General features: G+C 47.4%; 1 protein-coding gene across 1 annotated transcript in view; it reads left to right on the top strand.

The window, feature by feature from the left end:
• The window catches only part of PIK3R3 (phosphoinositide-3-kinase regulatory subunit 3), a 190,273-nt gene that overhangs the window by 3,017 nt on the left and 170,044 nt on the right, over positions 1-17,212 (top strand). The window contains exon 2 of the mRNA XM_068239578.1: positions 1,902-1,987. The gene's annotated coding sequence lies outside the window, so the exon portion shown is untranslated. The remainder of the gene's footprint in view (positions 1-1,901; positions 1,988-17,212) is intronic.

Below are 17,212 nucleotides of genomic sequence, written 5' to 3'. Positions count from 1 at the left end.
CATATATGTTGGTTAGACACAACTGAGTATAGCCCAATGGGGGACTGTCCAGTCTGCAGGTTAAGACTTTGCAATCTGCCAAGAAATCTAAATTTTTTGAGGATAGTGAGATGTGAGAAGGAAACTGGTCCTCAAGTTGATGAGAAGCCATCTGTCCATCTGGAACAATCATACCTACAGTGTTTTATCATCTATAAAGACAGTACAAACATTCAGGCATAAAACTCAAACCGCACAATGGTTAATATCTGCATAATAAGTATCAATTAGCTGTTAGCTAATGTTTGTTGGGTGAAATTCATGATGCAACCTGTACATAGAAGGCTGTTTACATAGGTGAATTGACTGAGCTAAAACGCCAGGTTTTTACATTTCAAAAATATTGTGGCGGGAAATTTCTTTTCACAGAAGTGTTTAAGTACATATAAAGCATGCTTAGGGAAGCAGGGTTTTCCTAAAGGCTGCTCACTGCACCCACAAATCAATATAAAGTCTGGGGGATCCCCCCCCCCCCAAAAAAAAAGTTATGCATTTGAAAGGGCTGGATTTCTGGAAAGGCCACAAAGGCCTGGGCCTTGGGCGGCTGCAACCCAAGGGGGTGCCTGGTCGTGAAAAAAAGGTTGATCTATATGAAAGAGGATGCTGCAAATGGGAGACAACACAAGAAAAAGGGAAGCTAATGTCCATGCCAGCTGTTCAAGAAAGAGCGGGGATGCAGTATATGGATACACATTAAAGAGGGGGCTGCACATGGAATGGGAGAGGCACTACTGCACAAGGAAGGGGAGTCACAACAGGGACAGAAAAAGTATAAATCCGGCCTTGCCGTTTGTAGGAGCGCATGCCATTGTCTGGAAGCCCCCATTGTACATGCTACAGCATTTTTCACACCTGAAAATGCCTGGTTCAGATGCTTGAATAAATAAAACTGGCAATCATTGAAGCCAATCACCACTTTTACAAACTTAAAGCAAACCTGTGGGAACCCCCCCCCCCCACACACACACACACACAAGTTAGATACGTACCTCTGTAGAGTGAAGCCTTCTGGATGATCCATCTACATCTTCCTGAGCCCACCGCTATTCTCTAGGACTCTCTTTTTTGCGGCCATGCTCCTGTCCATGTATGAGTGCAGCCCAATGACGGCCTGCGCAGCAGCACAGAGTTGCTTTTGCACAGAGAAACAAAACTACCCAGAGGCTTCCCTGTACAGAGGTAAGTATTTTTACTGAATTTGATGGCTTCAGGTACACTTCAAAGGCAGGGGCTTTCTCTGCATTCCGTATGGTTGTGCTAGAAGCATGCATGCCGGGGTGCTCAGACATAGCTGGATGACACCAGCCCAAACCCCCCACATTAAAATGGCTGCTGGAAATTTGGGAGCAAGGTGAAGCCGAAAGATGGCTCACCCTGCTCCCGCTGAAACGCCTATACTACTATTCCCCCTCCAAGCTGTGGCAACTTGGGAGGACCTGTAATTCATATACCGGCTATTGCCAGTGGCCAAATTACCTCATGTTTTGTTTTTTGTTTTTCACTGAGCACCACTACAGCCTGTGGCAGCACTAAAACAATCAGCGCAGCGCTGCAATGAAATTAGTTGATGCTCCCACAACCACAGTCTAGTGAGATCCAAACAAAGTCGTCCCTCCTTAGAGTCATCATTCTGTGAATATCAAATTTGCCAAAGGTTTATGTGAAATAAACATCGTTTCCAGAGAGCTTTGTGTAAGATTTGCCGGGCTTTCATAAATATGGCTATCTCAATTCCTGCAGAAATAAGTGCACTTTCCTAGAGTACTGCAGATGGAAGCCTTTATAAGTCATCCCCTTGTGGACCACTCAGGTAAGTAGAACTTGCCTTGGCAACACTCACTTACCCCAGCTCTCCTCTGCAGCACTCGGATTCATCCGGAGTTCCACGTCCAGATCATACAGGCGCTGATTGAGGCCAGTGGAGCTTCGGCAGAACACTCATCACCAGGTAGGACGTAAAGAGACGGAGTTCAGTTTCAGAACGGTAATAAAAGTAGTTGCTGCTTCTTTCGTTTTTTCTGTACTTGTACATGCTTCCTATTAACCACTTGCCGACCGCACGCTTATACCGTGCGTCGGCAAAGTGGCAGCTGCAGGACCAGCGACGCAGTATTGGGTCCCCAGCTGCAGGCTGATTAATCAGGAAGCAGCCGCTCGCGCAAGGGGCTGCTTCCTGTCAATTCACGGCGGGGGGCTCCGTGAATATCCTGCGGGCCGCCGATCACGGCTCGCAGGCTAAATGTAAACACAAGCGGAAATAATCCGCATTGCTTACATTGTACGGCGCTGCTGCGCAGCAGCGCCGTAAGGCAGATCGGCGATCCCCGGCCAATCAGCGGCCGGGGATCGCCGCCATGTGACAGGGGACAGCCTGTCACTGGCTGCACAGGACGGATAGCGTCCTGTGCAACCCCGATCACCGGGGATGAGCAGGTAGGAGAGGGAGGGGGGAATTTCGCCGCGGAGGGGGGCTTTGAGGTGCACCCCCCCCCCCCCGCAACAAGCCTGCCCACCAGAGCGATCAGACCCCCCCTGCACACCATCCCCATAGGGGGGAAAAAAGGGGGGCGATCTGATCGCTCTGCATGAAACATGATCTGTGCTGGGGGCTGCAGAGCCCACCCAGCACAGATCACAAAAAATAACGCTGGTCCTTAAAGGGATACTGTAGGGGTCGGGGGAAAATGAGTTGAAGTTACCCGGGGCTTTTAACGGTCCCCCGCAGACATCCTGTGTTGGCGCAACCACTCACCGATGCTCCGGCCCCGCCTCCAGTTCACTTCTGGAATTTCAGACTTTAAAGTCAGAAAACCACTTCGCCTGCGCTGCCGTGTCCTCGATCCCGCTGATGTCATCAAGAGCGCACAGCGCAGGCCCAGTATGGTCTGTACACTCCTGGTGACATCAGCGGGAGTGAGGACACGGGCGTGCAGGCGCAGTGGTTTTCTGACTTTAAAGTCAGAAATTCCAAAAGTGAACTGGAGGTGGGGCCAGAGCATCGGTGAGTGGCTGCGCCAACACAGAATGTCTGCGGGGGACCATTAGAAGCCCCGGGTAAGTTCAGCTCATTTTCCCCCGACCCCCCCTACAGTATCCCTTTAAGGGGGGGGGGTAAAGGGTGGGTCCTCAAGTGGTTAAACCTTTTTTAAAGTGGACCTGAACTCTTGCACAGGACAGAAGGAAAGCATAGAGAAATGAACATTGTATGCATTTGGAGAGTTTAGGCTAATGCCCCCTCATCTGTGACTAATCAAAAGTTGTAATTTGATCTGTTTAGTCAGCTGGCTGCCGCAGAGCAGCTAACTGGTAAACACACCCAGTAGACACAGCAGTGCGTATCTCCAACTTTGATTGCCTGATGAAGCGGGCTGTTGACCCCTGAAACGCGTTGCTTACCTGGAGAGCTTATAATAAATTTTACTGTTACTTTATAACGGCTTATTGGCTGGTCATTGTATACCTGAGGGTGGTGTCCACCTACCCCCCTCCTTTTAAACAGTTTTTAACTATTTTATTCTATTTGGCGCCTGTTACTACCATTTATCTACCAACTGGTAAACACAGGATGCTAACAAAATGTCTGCTTCCATGAAAGCAGGAAGTAGACCTACTACAGATTTATTGCAGGATTTGTATCAGCTGTAACAAATACATTTTTCTTTAAAGGTTAGAATGTTGTTGCTTATCTTTTAGAGCAGAGAGGAAATTCTGAGTTCAGGTTCGCTTTAAAAAAAAAGGCATTATGCACTGGTGAAGCACACCTGACCCTGCAGTCTTTTAGGCCCTTTGGTCTCCTCAGAGCCCTCTCTATTGTGCTGTTGCCCCCTTTCAAAGATCAGCAACTAGAACTCCAGTCATGGGCTACTGTACCGCCCTATCCGTGTGCCTTCTTGATTGCTGGGAGTATTCTGTTCATGCGCAGTTCTCAATAGAATTTTACCAATCGTGCAATACCCCAAGACTGTTTTAGTTGTAGATCTCTGAGGGGGTAGCGGCACAATGGAGGGGCCCCGGAGGACACTGAGGAGCCTGAAAGACAACTGGTAGCTGAAAGAAGCCTCAGGTAAGTAAAGATCTACTATTTTGGTCCAATTCAGTTGTGCTTTAAAGATGTCCTGCAACAAAACCTTGGTGGGGATCTCCTCCCCCCCCTTTCCTTTTCCACAGTGATCTCTTTTTTTCATATTTACATCTGAAGACAAGCAAGGCAATCCTTTAGAGATTGACATGCCTTTTAGCAAAGTGCACCTGCTTTTTGAAAGGTAAATACATTTTTTTTTTTTACAGTAAAACCCCCATTATCCGCCACCGACAGGGATCGGCTGATGCCGTATAAGTGTAATTTCTGGTTGCTTGAGACTAGAGCTACTGTCTTTTAGCTTGGCCTAGTACATTATTATACCCCACACTGTATACTTACTATAGACTCTGTATTAATGTTAAAATACAGTAATTAAAAACAAAAACAAAAAGCACACTTAACTAAAAGCGGTCTAACACCCAGCATTTCAACTTTGCTTTAAAAGATTGCTTACTTAGAAACTATTATGCCAGATTTTTTTTTAAGCAGAAATTCACTGAATGGGTTAAACATGACATATTAGTGTTGCATTTAGCTAGAAATCAGCCTCCCATGCTGAGGTTTAGATACAAATGTATCATGTTTAGAATGCAAATAAACCTCTGAAAAGCCTGTCTGGGAAGCCCTCTGCTGGCTCAGAGAGGCTTTTGTTTATTTACATTACAAACATGATACATTTGTATCTAAACCTCAGCACGGATGCGGATTTCTAGCTAAATGCAACACTAAAATGTAATGTTTAACCCATTCAGTGAATCTCTGCTTAAAAAAAAAATCTGGCATAATAGTTTCTAAGCTGTAAGCAATCTTTTAACCTCCCTTGCGGTCAATTGATTTGTGGCTGCACGACTGCGGGAGGTTTTTTTAGCCTAATTTTTTTTTAATCATGTAGCTAGCTTGCGCTAGCTACATGATTCCCCCCTCCCTGCGGTGTCCCCTTCACCCCTCCGATCGCCGCCGGCGATCAAGCCCATTCGGAAATCCCCCGTCGCCATGGCGACAAGCGGAGTGCCGTCATCGACGTCGTGATGTCACAGGGAGTCCTGATCCACCCCATAGCGCAGCCTGGCAGCAATTGGCCAGGCTGCGCAAGGGGTATGCAGGGGGGGGCCTGTATCGCGGCGGTTAGCGGCGCATCGGCGGCGGACGGCTGCGATCGCAACAAACACGCACCTAGCAAAGTGCTAGCTGCATGTTTGAAAAAAAATGTTGCAAATCAGCCCGGCAGGGCCTGAGCAATCCTCCGCGGCAGCTTACCCCGAGCTCAGCTCGGGATTACCACCAAGGAGGTTAAAGCAAAGTTGAAATGCTGGCTGTTAGACCACGTTAATGTGACACATGCTTATTACTTTATACAGTAATATAAAAATAGCTTTATGCATCCAGATTTTTTTCGGTAGTTGGAGAGTTCTGGTTACCTGAGTTAAATGGTGCCTTGCGGGGGGGGGGAGGGGAGGTGTATGGGGTGCTGGTTCCTGAAGAGAATCTATATTGCTGTTATACCTGTTCATCTGTTCATCAGGCTAAAAAAAGGGGCCTTTAGAGAGAAAAAGGGGTAAGGCATTTGCTTCCATAGGGACTTGCGAAGACGGATGTCATGATTGTGACTTTATAACTGGGCTGAGCATATCGTGTTTGAGGTGTAAAAATTGTGTCATTTAAGTGGCCTGTTATTTGAGGATGGATGATCCAGAGGGGGGAGTCTCAGCCTTCTCCGCAGGGTCTTATAAGGTAATCGGGGCACCCTGGATGATCTTTCCAGGCAGTCGGTTTTCAGCTACAGCTTTATGTCTTTAATTATTTCTCTGCAGAACAATCTGCATTACAGGAACCTGGCTTCTCGCAGCCTGCTTTGAGGCAGATCCCGGAAGGGAACCAGATGGATTTGGGGCGACTGTGTGTTTGCGTTGTGTGACTGCAGGTTTACTGGTAGTGTCACTTAGTCACATGGCGTGGGGTGATGAAACTACGCTAAACAAATATTCTCTGCAAGCACAGAGCAGTGTGTGTACGATACTGGCCATGTGACTGCTTCTTATCCTCCTCTATTCACCTAGGTTATATCATGAAAAAAGCCCAGCTCCAAGGTATAAATATATAATATATTATTTTTATTTTGGATATTGTGGAAAGAAGTTAAAACTTCTGTTTTTTCTGTTTTGCAGCTGTCTAAGCAGCAGAAGCTCCACCTACAGATCTTGCCAAAATAAGTGCATATAGTACCAAGTCTAATTAAAACGTACTTGTTTTCACGTTTTATTGAAATGATTATTAAACCCATTGTTTTGTGCATGCAGAGGAGGCAAATTAACTTCAGTAAAATTTAGTACAAACTATGAGATAGAGTGAAGAAGGAGTGAGACCTGATTGGTCTTATTCAAAAGTACAAAACTTTATTCAAACATATGCTCATTGTTAAAAACTGCAAGATAAAATCCCACCATATAGCCCATCCCCCACCCCATCCATGCACATACCCACCCAGGCGTCCCCAATCCTCTCCCCCTCCTAAGCATAAATGTATTTCTGGATCGTGTGCACACGTATTAATGGCTGCGCAGCCCTGCAAAAATAGATCAAAAACTTGTTATGAAAAAATGTTGCTGAATCTCTCACAAACGGAGATTTATAGATATCATAAGCAGTTTATTTGGAAAATGGATTCCAGAACATTCATCCAGTGCACAATGATTTCTTCATATCATATACCCTCCGTGCACATAATCATCCAATAGAACAAAATGGAGTACTCAGCGTCCCATCAGGCTAGCAGGTCACCTCAGTGTAGTATGTTGATATGGCAAAGTACAGTCCCGTATTATAGCATAGCACATGCAATATGATTCCTGAGGAACTTTGGCAAACAAGCACATCAAGTGGCAGATAGCATATATCAAGTTGAAACAGCAGCAAGGCACATCCAGTGCTAGCCAGTTCATAAAGCAAACAAGCCGACAAGGTGCATAGCAATATTGACAATGTCTCTATGCAGGCAGCATGTGCAGTTGAGGTGCCCTGAGGGCTCTTACTGTGTCCACCAGTCTGGGGCCTTGGTGTTGACCTGCTATGACGGAGCCTGGAAAGACTAGCCGAGTCTCTAGTGCTGGAGGTATGGAGAGGAGGATGCAGCACCCGGTTTAGGCAGCATGGAGGCATGGAGGGGAAGACCTCATGGTGGAGGACGGCTCTCTTGAAAAGTAAATGGAAGCCAAGATATCTGTCTGGATTAGCAAACAACCCTGATAACACCAGAGTTCTGAAGGGCTCTGAAGATAATTCTTTTTGTTGGGAGTGGAATGAACCAGATTTTTAGGTCACACTGACATACCTGCTGGGCATACTTTGGAGTTTATATTGAAAATAAAAATATGAACATGAAACACCAGAAAAGTTCTATATTATATAATTATCTCTTGAATGTATTTTCAGCTCAGGTTTGCATTAAAGCACACCTGAAATTACACAAAAAAAATGAGGTGACCATACCTGGGCATACATTTGAAATTGGCGCCGGTAGACTTGGGCGCAGGATTCTGCCGATATATGGCTGATCCTGCTTCTGCACAAGTCCCGGCTGCGTTAATTGCTATTGCTGGAGGCCAAATTATTGTATTTAAAACTAACTTTAGGCTCGTCTTCTAACAGCGCTGAGGTTACTTGCTGAGCGCCGCTATAGCTGTAATTCCTATTACAGTCTATGATGGCGCCGGCTGCACCCATCATAGACTGTAATAGGAATTACAGCTATAGCGGCGCTCAGCTAGTAACCTCTAGGTTATTAGGAAGACCAGCATGTATGTCAGTGTGACCTAAAAAGGAATATAAACTTCATTAATGCACTGAGAAGGACTGCTCCGATACCTGGGGCTTCTTCTGTGACAATTCCTTGTTGCCAATCTTCTGGTGGGCCGTGCTCAGTGAGGGGAGACATCAGAGCATTGAGGAAAGCCTCAATAGGATCCCAAGGCTTCCCTCCCTTTAAGTAAGTCTCATTTTGTACCCGAACTTCGGCACGAGTACCCTTTAAAGTGAACCTGTGGTGTGTGATATGGAGGCTGCCATATTTGTTTCCTTTTAAATAATACCAGTTGCCTGGCAGCCCAAATGGTCTATTTGGCTTAAGCAGTATCTGAATCAAGGCTGGATTTATACTTTGTGCCCCTAGGCAAAGTATGTTGTGGTGCCCCTTTTTAGTGCAACAGCGCCCCTCCCATTCCATGCGCAGCCCCCTCTTCATGTTTAACATTCAAATATGCAGACCCTCTAATTCATAAACCGCTCTCTTGGTCATTAGTTTGCCTTTTTCATATGTTGCTGCCAATTTTTACCACCTCTTTCATATGCAGCAACTCTGCTTTCATGTTCAGGCGCTCCCTTGGGCTGCAGCCGCCCAAGGCCTGGGCTTTTGTGGCGTTTCCAGAAATCCAGCTCTGGTCTGAATCACACCAGAAACAAGCATGCAGCTAATCTTGTCAGTTCTGACAATTATATCAGAAATCCCTGATCTGCATATGCTTGTTCAGGGTCTCTGGCTGAAAGTATTAGAGGCAGAGGATCAGCAGGCAACTAGTATTGCTTAAAAGGAAATAGATATGGTAGCCTCCATATCACTCTCACCTCAGGTTCACTTTAAAGCTGAATTATCACAAATACCTTCTGTTTTAAAAAGGCAAAATTACATTTAGCATTGCATTTTAATAGGGGCTTTTAGTGTCTTTTAACCCTTTATACTTTTTTTAGTGATTCTGGGTCACCTTGAGCTGTCTAGATATTGCTAAATGATGTAAATTTACTATCCAATGAATAAAAAAAAGAAAACGGGAGGCTTAATGAGGGCTTGAATACATCAGCATTACACATTCATATCTGAGAGGTATGCACAAGTATTTTATAATTTATATAAGGGAGTGACAGGCATTCACAGTGACACCGGAACAGATGACATATGTGGTCAGTTCCCGGTGCCTCGCCCTGGACGCCCTCCTGGCACATTTACCTCACCCTAGACTGGAGTCTGGAATTGGAGAAGTCTGTTGACTTATTGAGTTACTGTCCTGGAGAGCAAAGCAGGGGTCTCCCACTAATAGCAGCATGTCCCTTGGGGGGGGGGGGGGGGGGGAGGAGGCAGGGGCTTTCCCAGTGTGACAGATGCATGGAGATATATGCTGCAGTGTACATTCCAGTGCTGGAGTGACAGAACAGGTGACTTCCAAGAACCCAACCAGACCTGTTCCTGTGACTCTCTAATCTGTTGGTTTGCTGCATTGTAATATCCACACATCCTGTGTACACTGTGCACCTCTTCCGTGGGAATCCGCCTGTAACGAATGCTGCCACTACACAGCTATAAGGCTTTTTGGCTGTTCTGTTATATACTAATATCGCATGACAGCTGTTATTGCTTTATAAAAAGTACAAAATAAGTTTAGTGGTCTGCTAATTACAAAAAAAGAACGGACAGACTCGCACCCTTGATTCTCTGAAAAGTTACCAACATTCTGCATTTTTTTAAAGATCTGACAACATATAAAGTGAGGCTGCCGCTTTTATTTCCTTTTTTACCTGGCTGCTCCTCTGCTTCCAATGCTTTTAGGTGTAGTGTACGTTATGTGCATTGCAACATGTGAACAGAACTATTGGATCAATTAAAATAAACTCTGCTGATATCTATACAGGGTGAAAAAAAATTAGTGGTGGTGCTCTCCATCAATTTTCAAACGCATATAAAACATCCTGAATAAGCGCACGATGTTTCAAAGAAGACCATAAAAGTGTACAAAAAGGTCTACACACCTCCGCAGTTCTTCAGCACAGGTTTCCTAGCCTGTGCAAATCTATGACACTTCAATGAGACACCCAACCACCACACCCCAAGCAGTAGGAACTCACCTTTGATATATAACCCTCAGCTAGATGGGTCTACACAGCATCTGTTCTGGGGGGGGGGTCGTCATCTGGTTGCCCCCTGGCTTCTCTATGCTCAGCGGGGTAGAGACCGTAAAAACTCAGTGCCAACCTGAAAGTGTTATGTTTGCAAGTGTGCATTCTTTTCAGAAATAATTTTTTTAAACAGTTTTACACTATGGTGGCCCCAGTATGCTTTTATTTTAGGTGATTTTGTTTAAGAAAGCCTGACATTAAAGGACAACTGAAGTGAGAGTGATATGGAGGCTGCCATATTTATTTCCTTTTAAGCAATACCAGTTGCCTGGCTATCCTACTGATCCTCTGCCTCCAATACTTTTAGCCACAGACCCTGAACAAGCATGTATCATATCAGGTGTATCTGACATTATTGTCAGATCTGACCAGATAAGCTCCATGCTTGTTTCCGGTGTGATTCAGACAAATAGACCAGCAGGTGTGGAAATTGTAGGAAGGTGCAGACATACTGGAGGAGAGTACACACCAACAATTAAACATAAAAGGAATATAAACTTTATTTATTCATGATCAAAATATATGAAATAACCCCCCCCCTCCCCTGGACCATCCTGGTTAGAAACCCAATCCCCACACTCTCTCCCAAAACCTCCCCAACTCCCCATCCATGCCCAAAAATTAGTATCAATTTAATCGATGCAAATAGGCTACACCAATCAATGACTTCAATGATGTTCATGTTTCAGACCCTACTGCAGTCAACAGCTATAGGATCAAAATCTCCTTTGTAGGACAACTTTGCTCAGCAGTAACTGGTATTAATATAACATGCAGGCAGATCCAACAGGCAAAAGCATGTCCAGTCCGATATAAAGGGTTCAAAGTATTGCAGCCAGTATTCCACTGATATTAGTCTGGCCCTCCAGGTACCAGCCGCACAGCCGTCCTTCTCAGCAGCGGCACACCGCTGCACACCGGCACAGCCGTCCTTCTCAGCAGCGGCACACCGCCTCCAGGCCCGCCATCAGCAGACGCAGACCCTCCGCCAAGCCCCGCCGGCTGATCCGCACTCCCAGCCTGCCAACGGACTCTCTCCACCGACGACGAGCCTTTCCCCGCAGTAGGACTGGGGAACCCTCCTACCACGCGGCGGCGTCCCCCCCCCCCCCCCCCCCCGCAGGTCTGACACCAGCAGCCACTGTTCGGCCACGGCCTCCTGGACATCCCCCCCGGTTACCGGCCAACACACTCCACTCGGGGTAGCTCGGTTCAGCTGCGGCTACAGGGATCCAGAGCAGCTGCTGCCCACGTGCCCCCCACGTGCTCTCCACGTGCTCCTATTGCAGGGCCCACTATTGCATCTCACTGAGAGCCCCTCCAGCATCACAGACTGACCTGCCTGGAGTCCGCAGCCGGCCTGGAGTCCGCAGCAGCCAGCAACCCCGGGACCCACAGCCAGGGGAACCGCTCTGTCCCTCCTCCGTCAGCAACACCGGGACCCACAACCAACGTACCGGCAGCCTGCACAGCCGCTCTGTCCCTCCTCCGCCAGCAACGCCAGGACACAGGACAGAGGCTGGAGCCCCCGCTGAGGACCCCACAGTCAAGCAAGGCAAGAGGCCCCCCATCCGCAGCCAGCTTGAACACAGCCCAGCGGACGGACTGCACAACGCACCTGCTCCTTCACCACTACACAGGGGACCATACCTGGGGACTCGGCTTACATCGCCAGCCACGATAGGGTAAGAGGATCACTGGGAGTGCACTGGGAAGCATTGTGTTTTTGGACTGCACTGATGCATTGTTTATGGACTGCACTGCTGCTGTACTGTAGGGACTGCAATGATGCTAGGCACAGCTGTTACCCTATCAGTGCACTGGGGTACATTGCTTATGGTCTGTACTGAGGCTAGGCACTACTAGTACTACGGGCCCCACCGCTCTGACACCGGACCCCACTGTTATGCACTGTAGTATGGACTGTTTTCTAGACTGTACTCTGCCCTCACGAGGCCATACATACTGGTAGTGAATATGCTATGCACGGTCCTGCTGCTAGGCACTGTTATGCCCACTATCATGGTATGTTTCTGCTGCTAGGCACTGCTATGTACTGTATATGGACTGTTTCTGCTGTGTACTGCATTATGGACTGTTTCTGCTGCCAGGCACTGCTACGTACAGTAGTATGGACTGTTTCTGCTGCTAGGCACCGCTTCGCACAGTATCACGGACTGTTCTGCTGCTTAGCACTGTATGCACAGTATCATAGACTGCCCTGCTGCCAGGCACTGTGATGCACAGTACCAGGAGTGATCTGCTGCGGCACACTGTTATCTTGTTATCTGGGCCACTGTGGGTGCAGTGCTCCAAGCTCTGTCCCGCTCTGCTGCCGGACCATGTCTTCCGTGCCACTTCCCCTCTCCCCACGTACCACCTACACCAGATCACAACTTCTCAGGTGGGAATACACTACAGCCCTGCACCCAGAGGACAGGCTCCTGTCCGATTCTGTCCGGAGACACGTTCAGAAAATAACATGCAAGCGACGGAGGGGCTGCCGGGCAGGTGCACGCGCGAGGCTGCAGAGAAAAGGCCTGAAGTCGGCCATACCAGCAGTCCTCCTGGCAAACGTTCGCTCCCTCCCCAACAAGCTAGACGAACTGCGGCTCCTCGGGGCAAGGAGGGACCTCGGCAGCAACACCCCAATCTTCTGTTTTACAGAAACGTGGCTACACGACAACATCCCTGACAATGCTCTTCACCTCCCAGGCTACAACCTCATCCGGGCAGATCGCGATAGCACCCTCTCTGGGAAAAAGAAAGGGGGCGGCATCTGCTTCTACATCAGCCCCGCTTGGTGCTCCAACACCTCTGTACTCGCCAAGAAATGCTCACCAGAGCTTGAACTTCTCCTGATTAACTGCAGGCCTTTCTACTCTCCCAGAGAGTTCTCATCCTACGTCCTTGTCGGAGTGTACATCCCACCCGATGCCGATGTCAAAGCTGCCCTGCACGTCCTTAGCGACACGGTCACGCACTGGGAGACAACCCTCCCAGATGCATTGTTCATCATCCTGGGAGACTTTAACAGGGCCAACCTCCGCCATGAGCTCCCACGCTTTCATCAGCACATCGCCTGCCCCACCAGGAACGCAAACACTCTCGACCACTGCTACACGGTCTTGAGAGACGCTTACAAAGCCACCCCATGGGCAGCTCTAGGCTCATCCGATCACTGTCTCATCCACCTGATACCTACCTACAGGAGGCGCCTAGAAACTGCTAAACCAGTCCTTAAAACAACCAAGGTGTGGTCAAACGAGGCCAAGCTGCAACTTCAAGCCTGCTTTGACTGCACGGACTGGAAGGCTCTGGAAACCCCAAACCTAGATGAGTGGGCTGACAACGTGAGCTCGTACATCAGTTTCTGCGAGGACTCCTGCATACCAAAGAAAACGCACAAAGTCTATCCGAACGACAAACCTTGGTTCTCCAAGAAACTCCGGCAACTGCGCAGAAGCAAGGAAGACGCACACAAGGCTGGGAACCATGAGGAATACAGGAAGGCAAGGAACATCCTAGACAAGGAATTGAGAATCGCAAAAAAAGGCTATGCAGACAAGCTGGAGCAGGACCTCTCCTCAAATGACGCACAAGCCGTTTGGCGGGGGCTCAAAGCAGCCACCAACTACAAGCCCCCCCCCCCAAAATGCAGCCCCCAGCGCCGAACTGGCGGAAAAGCTCAGCGGCTTCTACTGTAGGTTCGAGGAACAGGTGGCTCCGGCGGGGCTTCCAAAACTACAGGTCCCCTTCACCCCACCCCATGTCTCAGCCCCACCATGCCAAAACTCGACCACCCTGGCTGTAAGTGAGACAGATGTGGCATACCAACTATCTAAACTAAATGCCAGGAAAGCCTCAGGCCCGGATGGGGTGTCGCCAGCCTGCCTGAAAGCTTGCGCACGGCAGCTTGCCCCCATCCTCTCCTCCATCCTCAACAAGTCTCTTCAGAGTGGCAAAGTACCAACATGCTTCAAGAGGTCCACCATCATTCCTGTCCCCAAAAAACAGGGTGCCTCAGACCTTAACAACTTCTGGCCTGTCGCACTCACATCGGTCATAATGAAAACCTTTGAGAACGCAGTCCTGCCCCTCCTGAAACACAAAACTGAAGCTCAGCTAGACCCGTATCAATTTGCTTATAGGGCAAATAGGTCAACCGACGATGCCATTAACATCTGTCTGGAACTTGTCAACAATCACCTTGACAAATCAAATTCATATGCCAGGGTCCTCCTCCTCGACTTCAGCTCGGCGTTTAACACCATTAGCCCCCATATAATACAAGAGAATCTGGCTGAGCTCGGGGTCCACCCCACCCTTCAACTGTGGATCAAAGACTTTCTTACAAACAGATCTCAGGTTGTCAAGCTGGGCTCCATCACGTCGCAGCCAAAAATCACCAACACAGGGGCCCCACAAGGCTGCGTCTTGTCACCATACCTGTTCTCCCTGTACACGAACAATTGCAGATCCTCGGCAAACTCTGTCAAGGTAATAAAATTTGCTGATGACACCACCATAGTCGGCCTGATCTCCAACAATGACGAGCAGGAATACCGCCAGCAGGTGGACAGGATTTGCCACTGGTGCAAGGAGAACAAGCTGGTCCTCAACAATGCAAAAACCGTTGAGGCTATCATTGACTTCAGGAAGCACGCCCCCCCCCCCCCCCGCCTCCACTGCACACTGAAGGGATGGTGGTGGAAAGAGTGCCTTGTGTACGCCTTCTGGGCACCACCATCTCAAATAACCTGAAGTGGAAGGCAAACACTGTCTCCACCCAGAGAAAAGCCCAGCAGAGGCTCTACTTCCTCCGCCAACTGAGGAAGTTCGGCATGTCCCAAAAACTCCTGAGGAACTTCTATACCGCAACCATTGAATCTGTCCTCTGCTCCTCCATCCTTGTCTGGTATGCTGGCTCCACCGATAGCGACAGACGCAAACTACAGAGGGTCATCAGGTCAGCGGAAAAGATCATGGGGAACCAACTCCCTGCCCTGGACTCCCTCTATAAGGCCAGACTACGCTCCAGAGCACTGAAGATTGCAAACGATCCCTCCCACCCTGGCCACCAGTTTTTCAGCCAGCTCCCCGTGGGGCGGAGGTATCGGAGATATCGGTCCATCGCTACAAAGACCACGAGACACAAAAACAGCTTCTTCCCCTCAGCGGTAAATTTGCTGAACGCGATAAACTCTGCTCATGCTCTCCCCCCTTAGACTGCCCCTGCTCCTCCATGCTGACTTTAGGCATGTAATTCACCCGGTTTTGGGTAAACAGTGGTTTATGGTTATGTTTTAGGTGATGAAGTGAGGGAAGCTTGTGGTTTATGGTATGTTATGTGGTTTATGGCTATGTTTGTGCAATGGAATGTTGTCTACTATGTTCTATGTCCTATGTTCGATGTCTCTTATGTTCTATGTATACGCCCTGCATCTGTTGTGCCAAGCCCAATTCCGGTCACGACCCAGTCGTGCTTGGCGAAATAAAAGCGATTCTGATTTCCAATAGGTCAGACAATGCTTGCAGTATTTTGCAGTCCAATGAGACGAGTAGTATAGCCAGGTTGATGAAGCAGCATCAGTTGATATTAACGGCCAAGCAAGCTAGATGGTAGCAAATTCCAGTCAGCATTATTTGCAAAGCAGCCGCAAAGCAAAATAAATGGGGTAGCACCAATAGCCAAGTCAGCCAAAGTTCAGTATATCAAAGCACCTGGTCACATGCAAGAGCTGGTTATTTTAACATCAATCATCACTTATATGGATAAAAGTCCAGATTAGCACCTTCTGGCTTCCAATACGCTCTTGAACAGGGACCAAAAGTAATGCTTGAAATAGACCAGCAGGACTGCCAAGCAACTGGTATTGTTTAAAAGGAAATAAATATGGCAGCATCCATACCCCTCTTACTTCAGTTGTCCTTTAATGTCAGGTTTCCTTGAACCATATCACCTAAAATAAAAGCATTCTGGGGTCACCATAGCGTAAAACTGTGCAACACATTTATTTCTGAAAAGAATGCACACTTCCAAACATGAAGCTGACAGGTTCACGCAGAATTTGTACGGTCTCTACCCTGCGTGTAGACCACGGTAGGCTTCATTGCGCTTCTGTCCCTCAGTCTATTCCGCTTGTGGCCACGTTTCCTGCTTCAGCGCCCCTATCACTCTAAAGGTGGCTACACACGATACAATAAAATGATCCAATTTTTACAGCAATTCGATAAAAACGATCGGATCTCCCGAAAAAATCGAAAGCTTTTTTTTCATTCGACTGAAAAATCTGATCGGATTTCCTGTTTTCTTCGATTTTTATCGATCCGGAATGCCATATATTTTTCTTCAATCTTCCGAAAGATTGTATGCTGTGTGTTATATTATCAATTTATTAATATACACACCCTAGCAATTTTGTCAGTTTCCAATAATTTTTAGCATAATTGGGGAAAAATTGATTGATATGTGTGTGGTACATTGGCCAGATTTTTGAAATGTTACAATTAGTCAGAAAAATGTATTGCAATTCTTAAATTGAACAGATATTTTAAAAATTGTATGGTGTGTGACCACCTTAACAAGGCCGCGTTTGTGTGGACCCTTTTGTGGTCTTTAAAAGATTGCTTTGAAACCTAGAGCACTTATTTAGGAGGTTTTATATGTGAATAGAACTGCCCATACAATCATATGGGAATGCTCATATATCTGTGTTGTAATAGACCCTGTTATGCAAATGCACTTTACACAAAGCGCTTCTGGGTAACGTTTGTGATCACGTTACATAGTACTTCTGTATGCTATGGAAAATGTCATGCACGCAATGACGTGTAGAATGTGCGCTGTGTTACGCCTGTGATGTTGATCTAGAATGAGGATGCCGATCAGATGATCTGACTAAAGTCTGACCCACTAAGGCCCCTTACAGACGCTCTTGTCAGATGAATGACCTTGATTTTTATTTATTTATTTTTTCAGTTTTTCTTGTTTAAAGGACAATTGAACTGAGAGAAATATTAGAGGGTTATTTATTTCCTTTTAAACAATACATGTTGCCTGGCAGCCCTGCTGATCTCTTTGGCTCCAGTAGTGTCTGAATCACACCTGAAACAAGCCAATCCAGTCAAACTTCAGTCAATCATCGGATG

Source organism: Hyperolius riggenbachi, chromosome 6 (genome assembly GCF_040937935.1).
Source record: "Hyperolius riggenbachi isolate aHypRig1 chromosome 6, aHypRig1.pri, whole genome shotgun sequence".
Taxonomy (NCBI): Eukaryota; Metazoa; Chordata; class Amphibia; order Anura; family Hyperoliidae; genus Hyperolius; species Hyperolius riggenbachi.
Note: the sequence above shows the minus strand (reverse complement) of the source record. Positions and strands in the feature narration are given on the sequence as shown.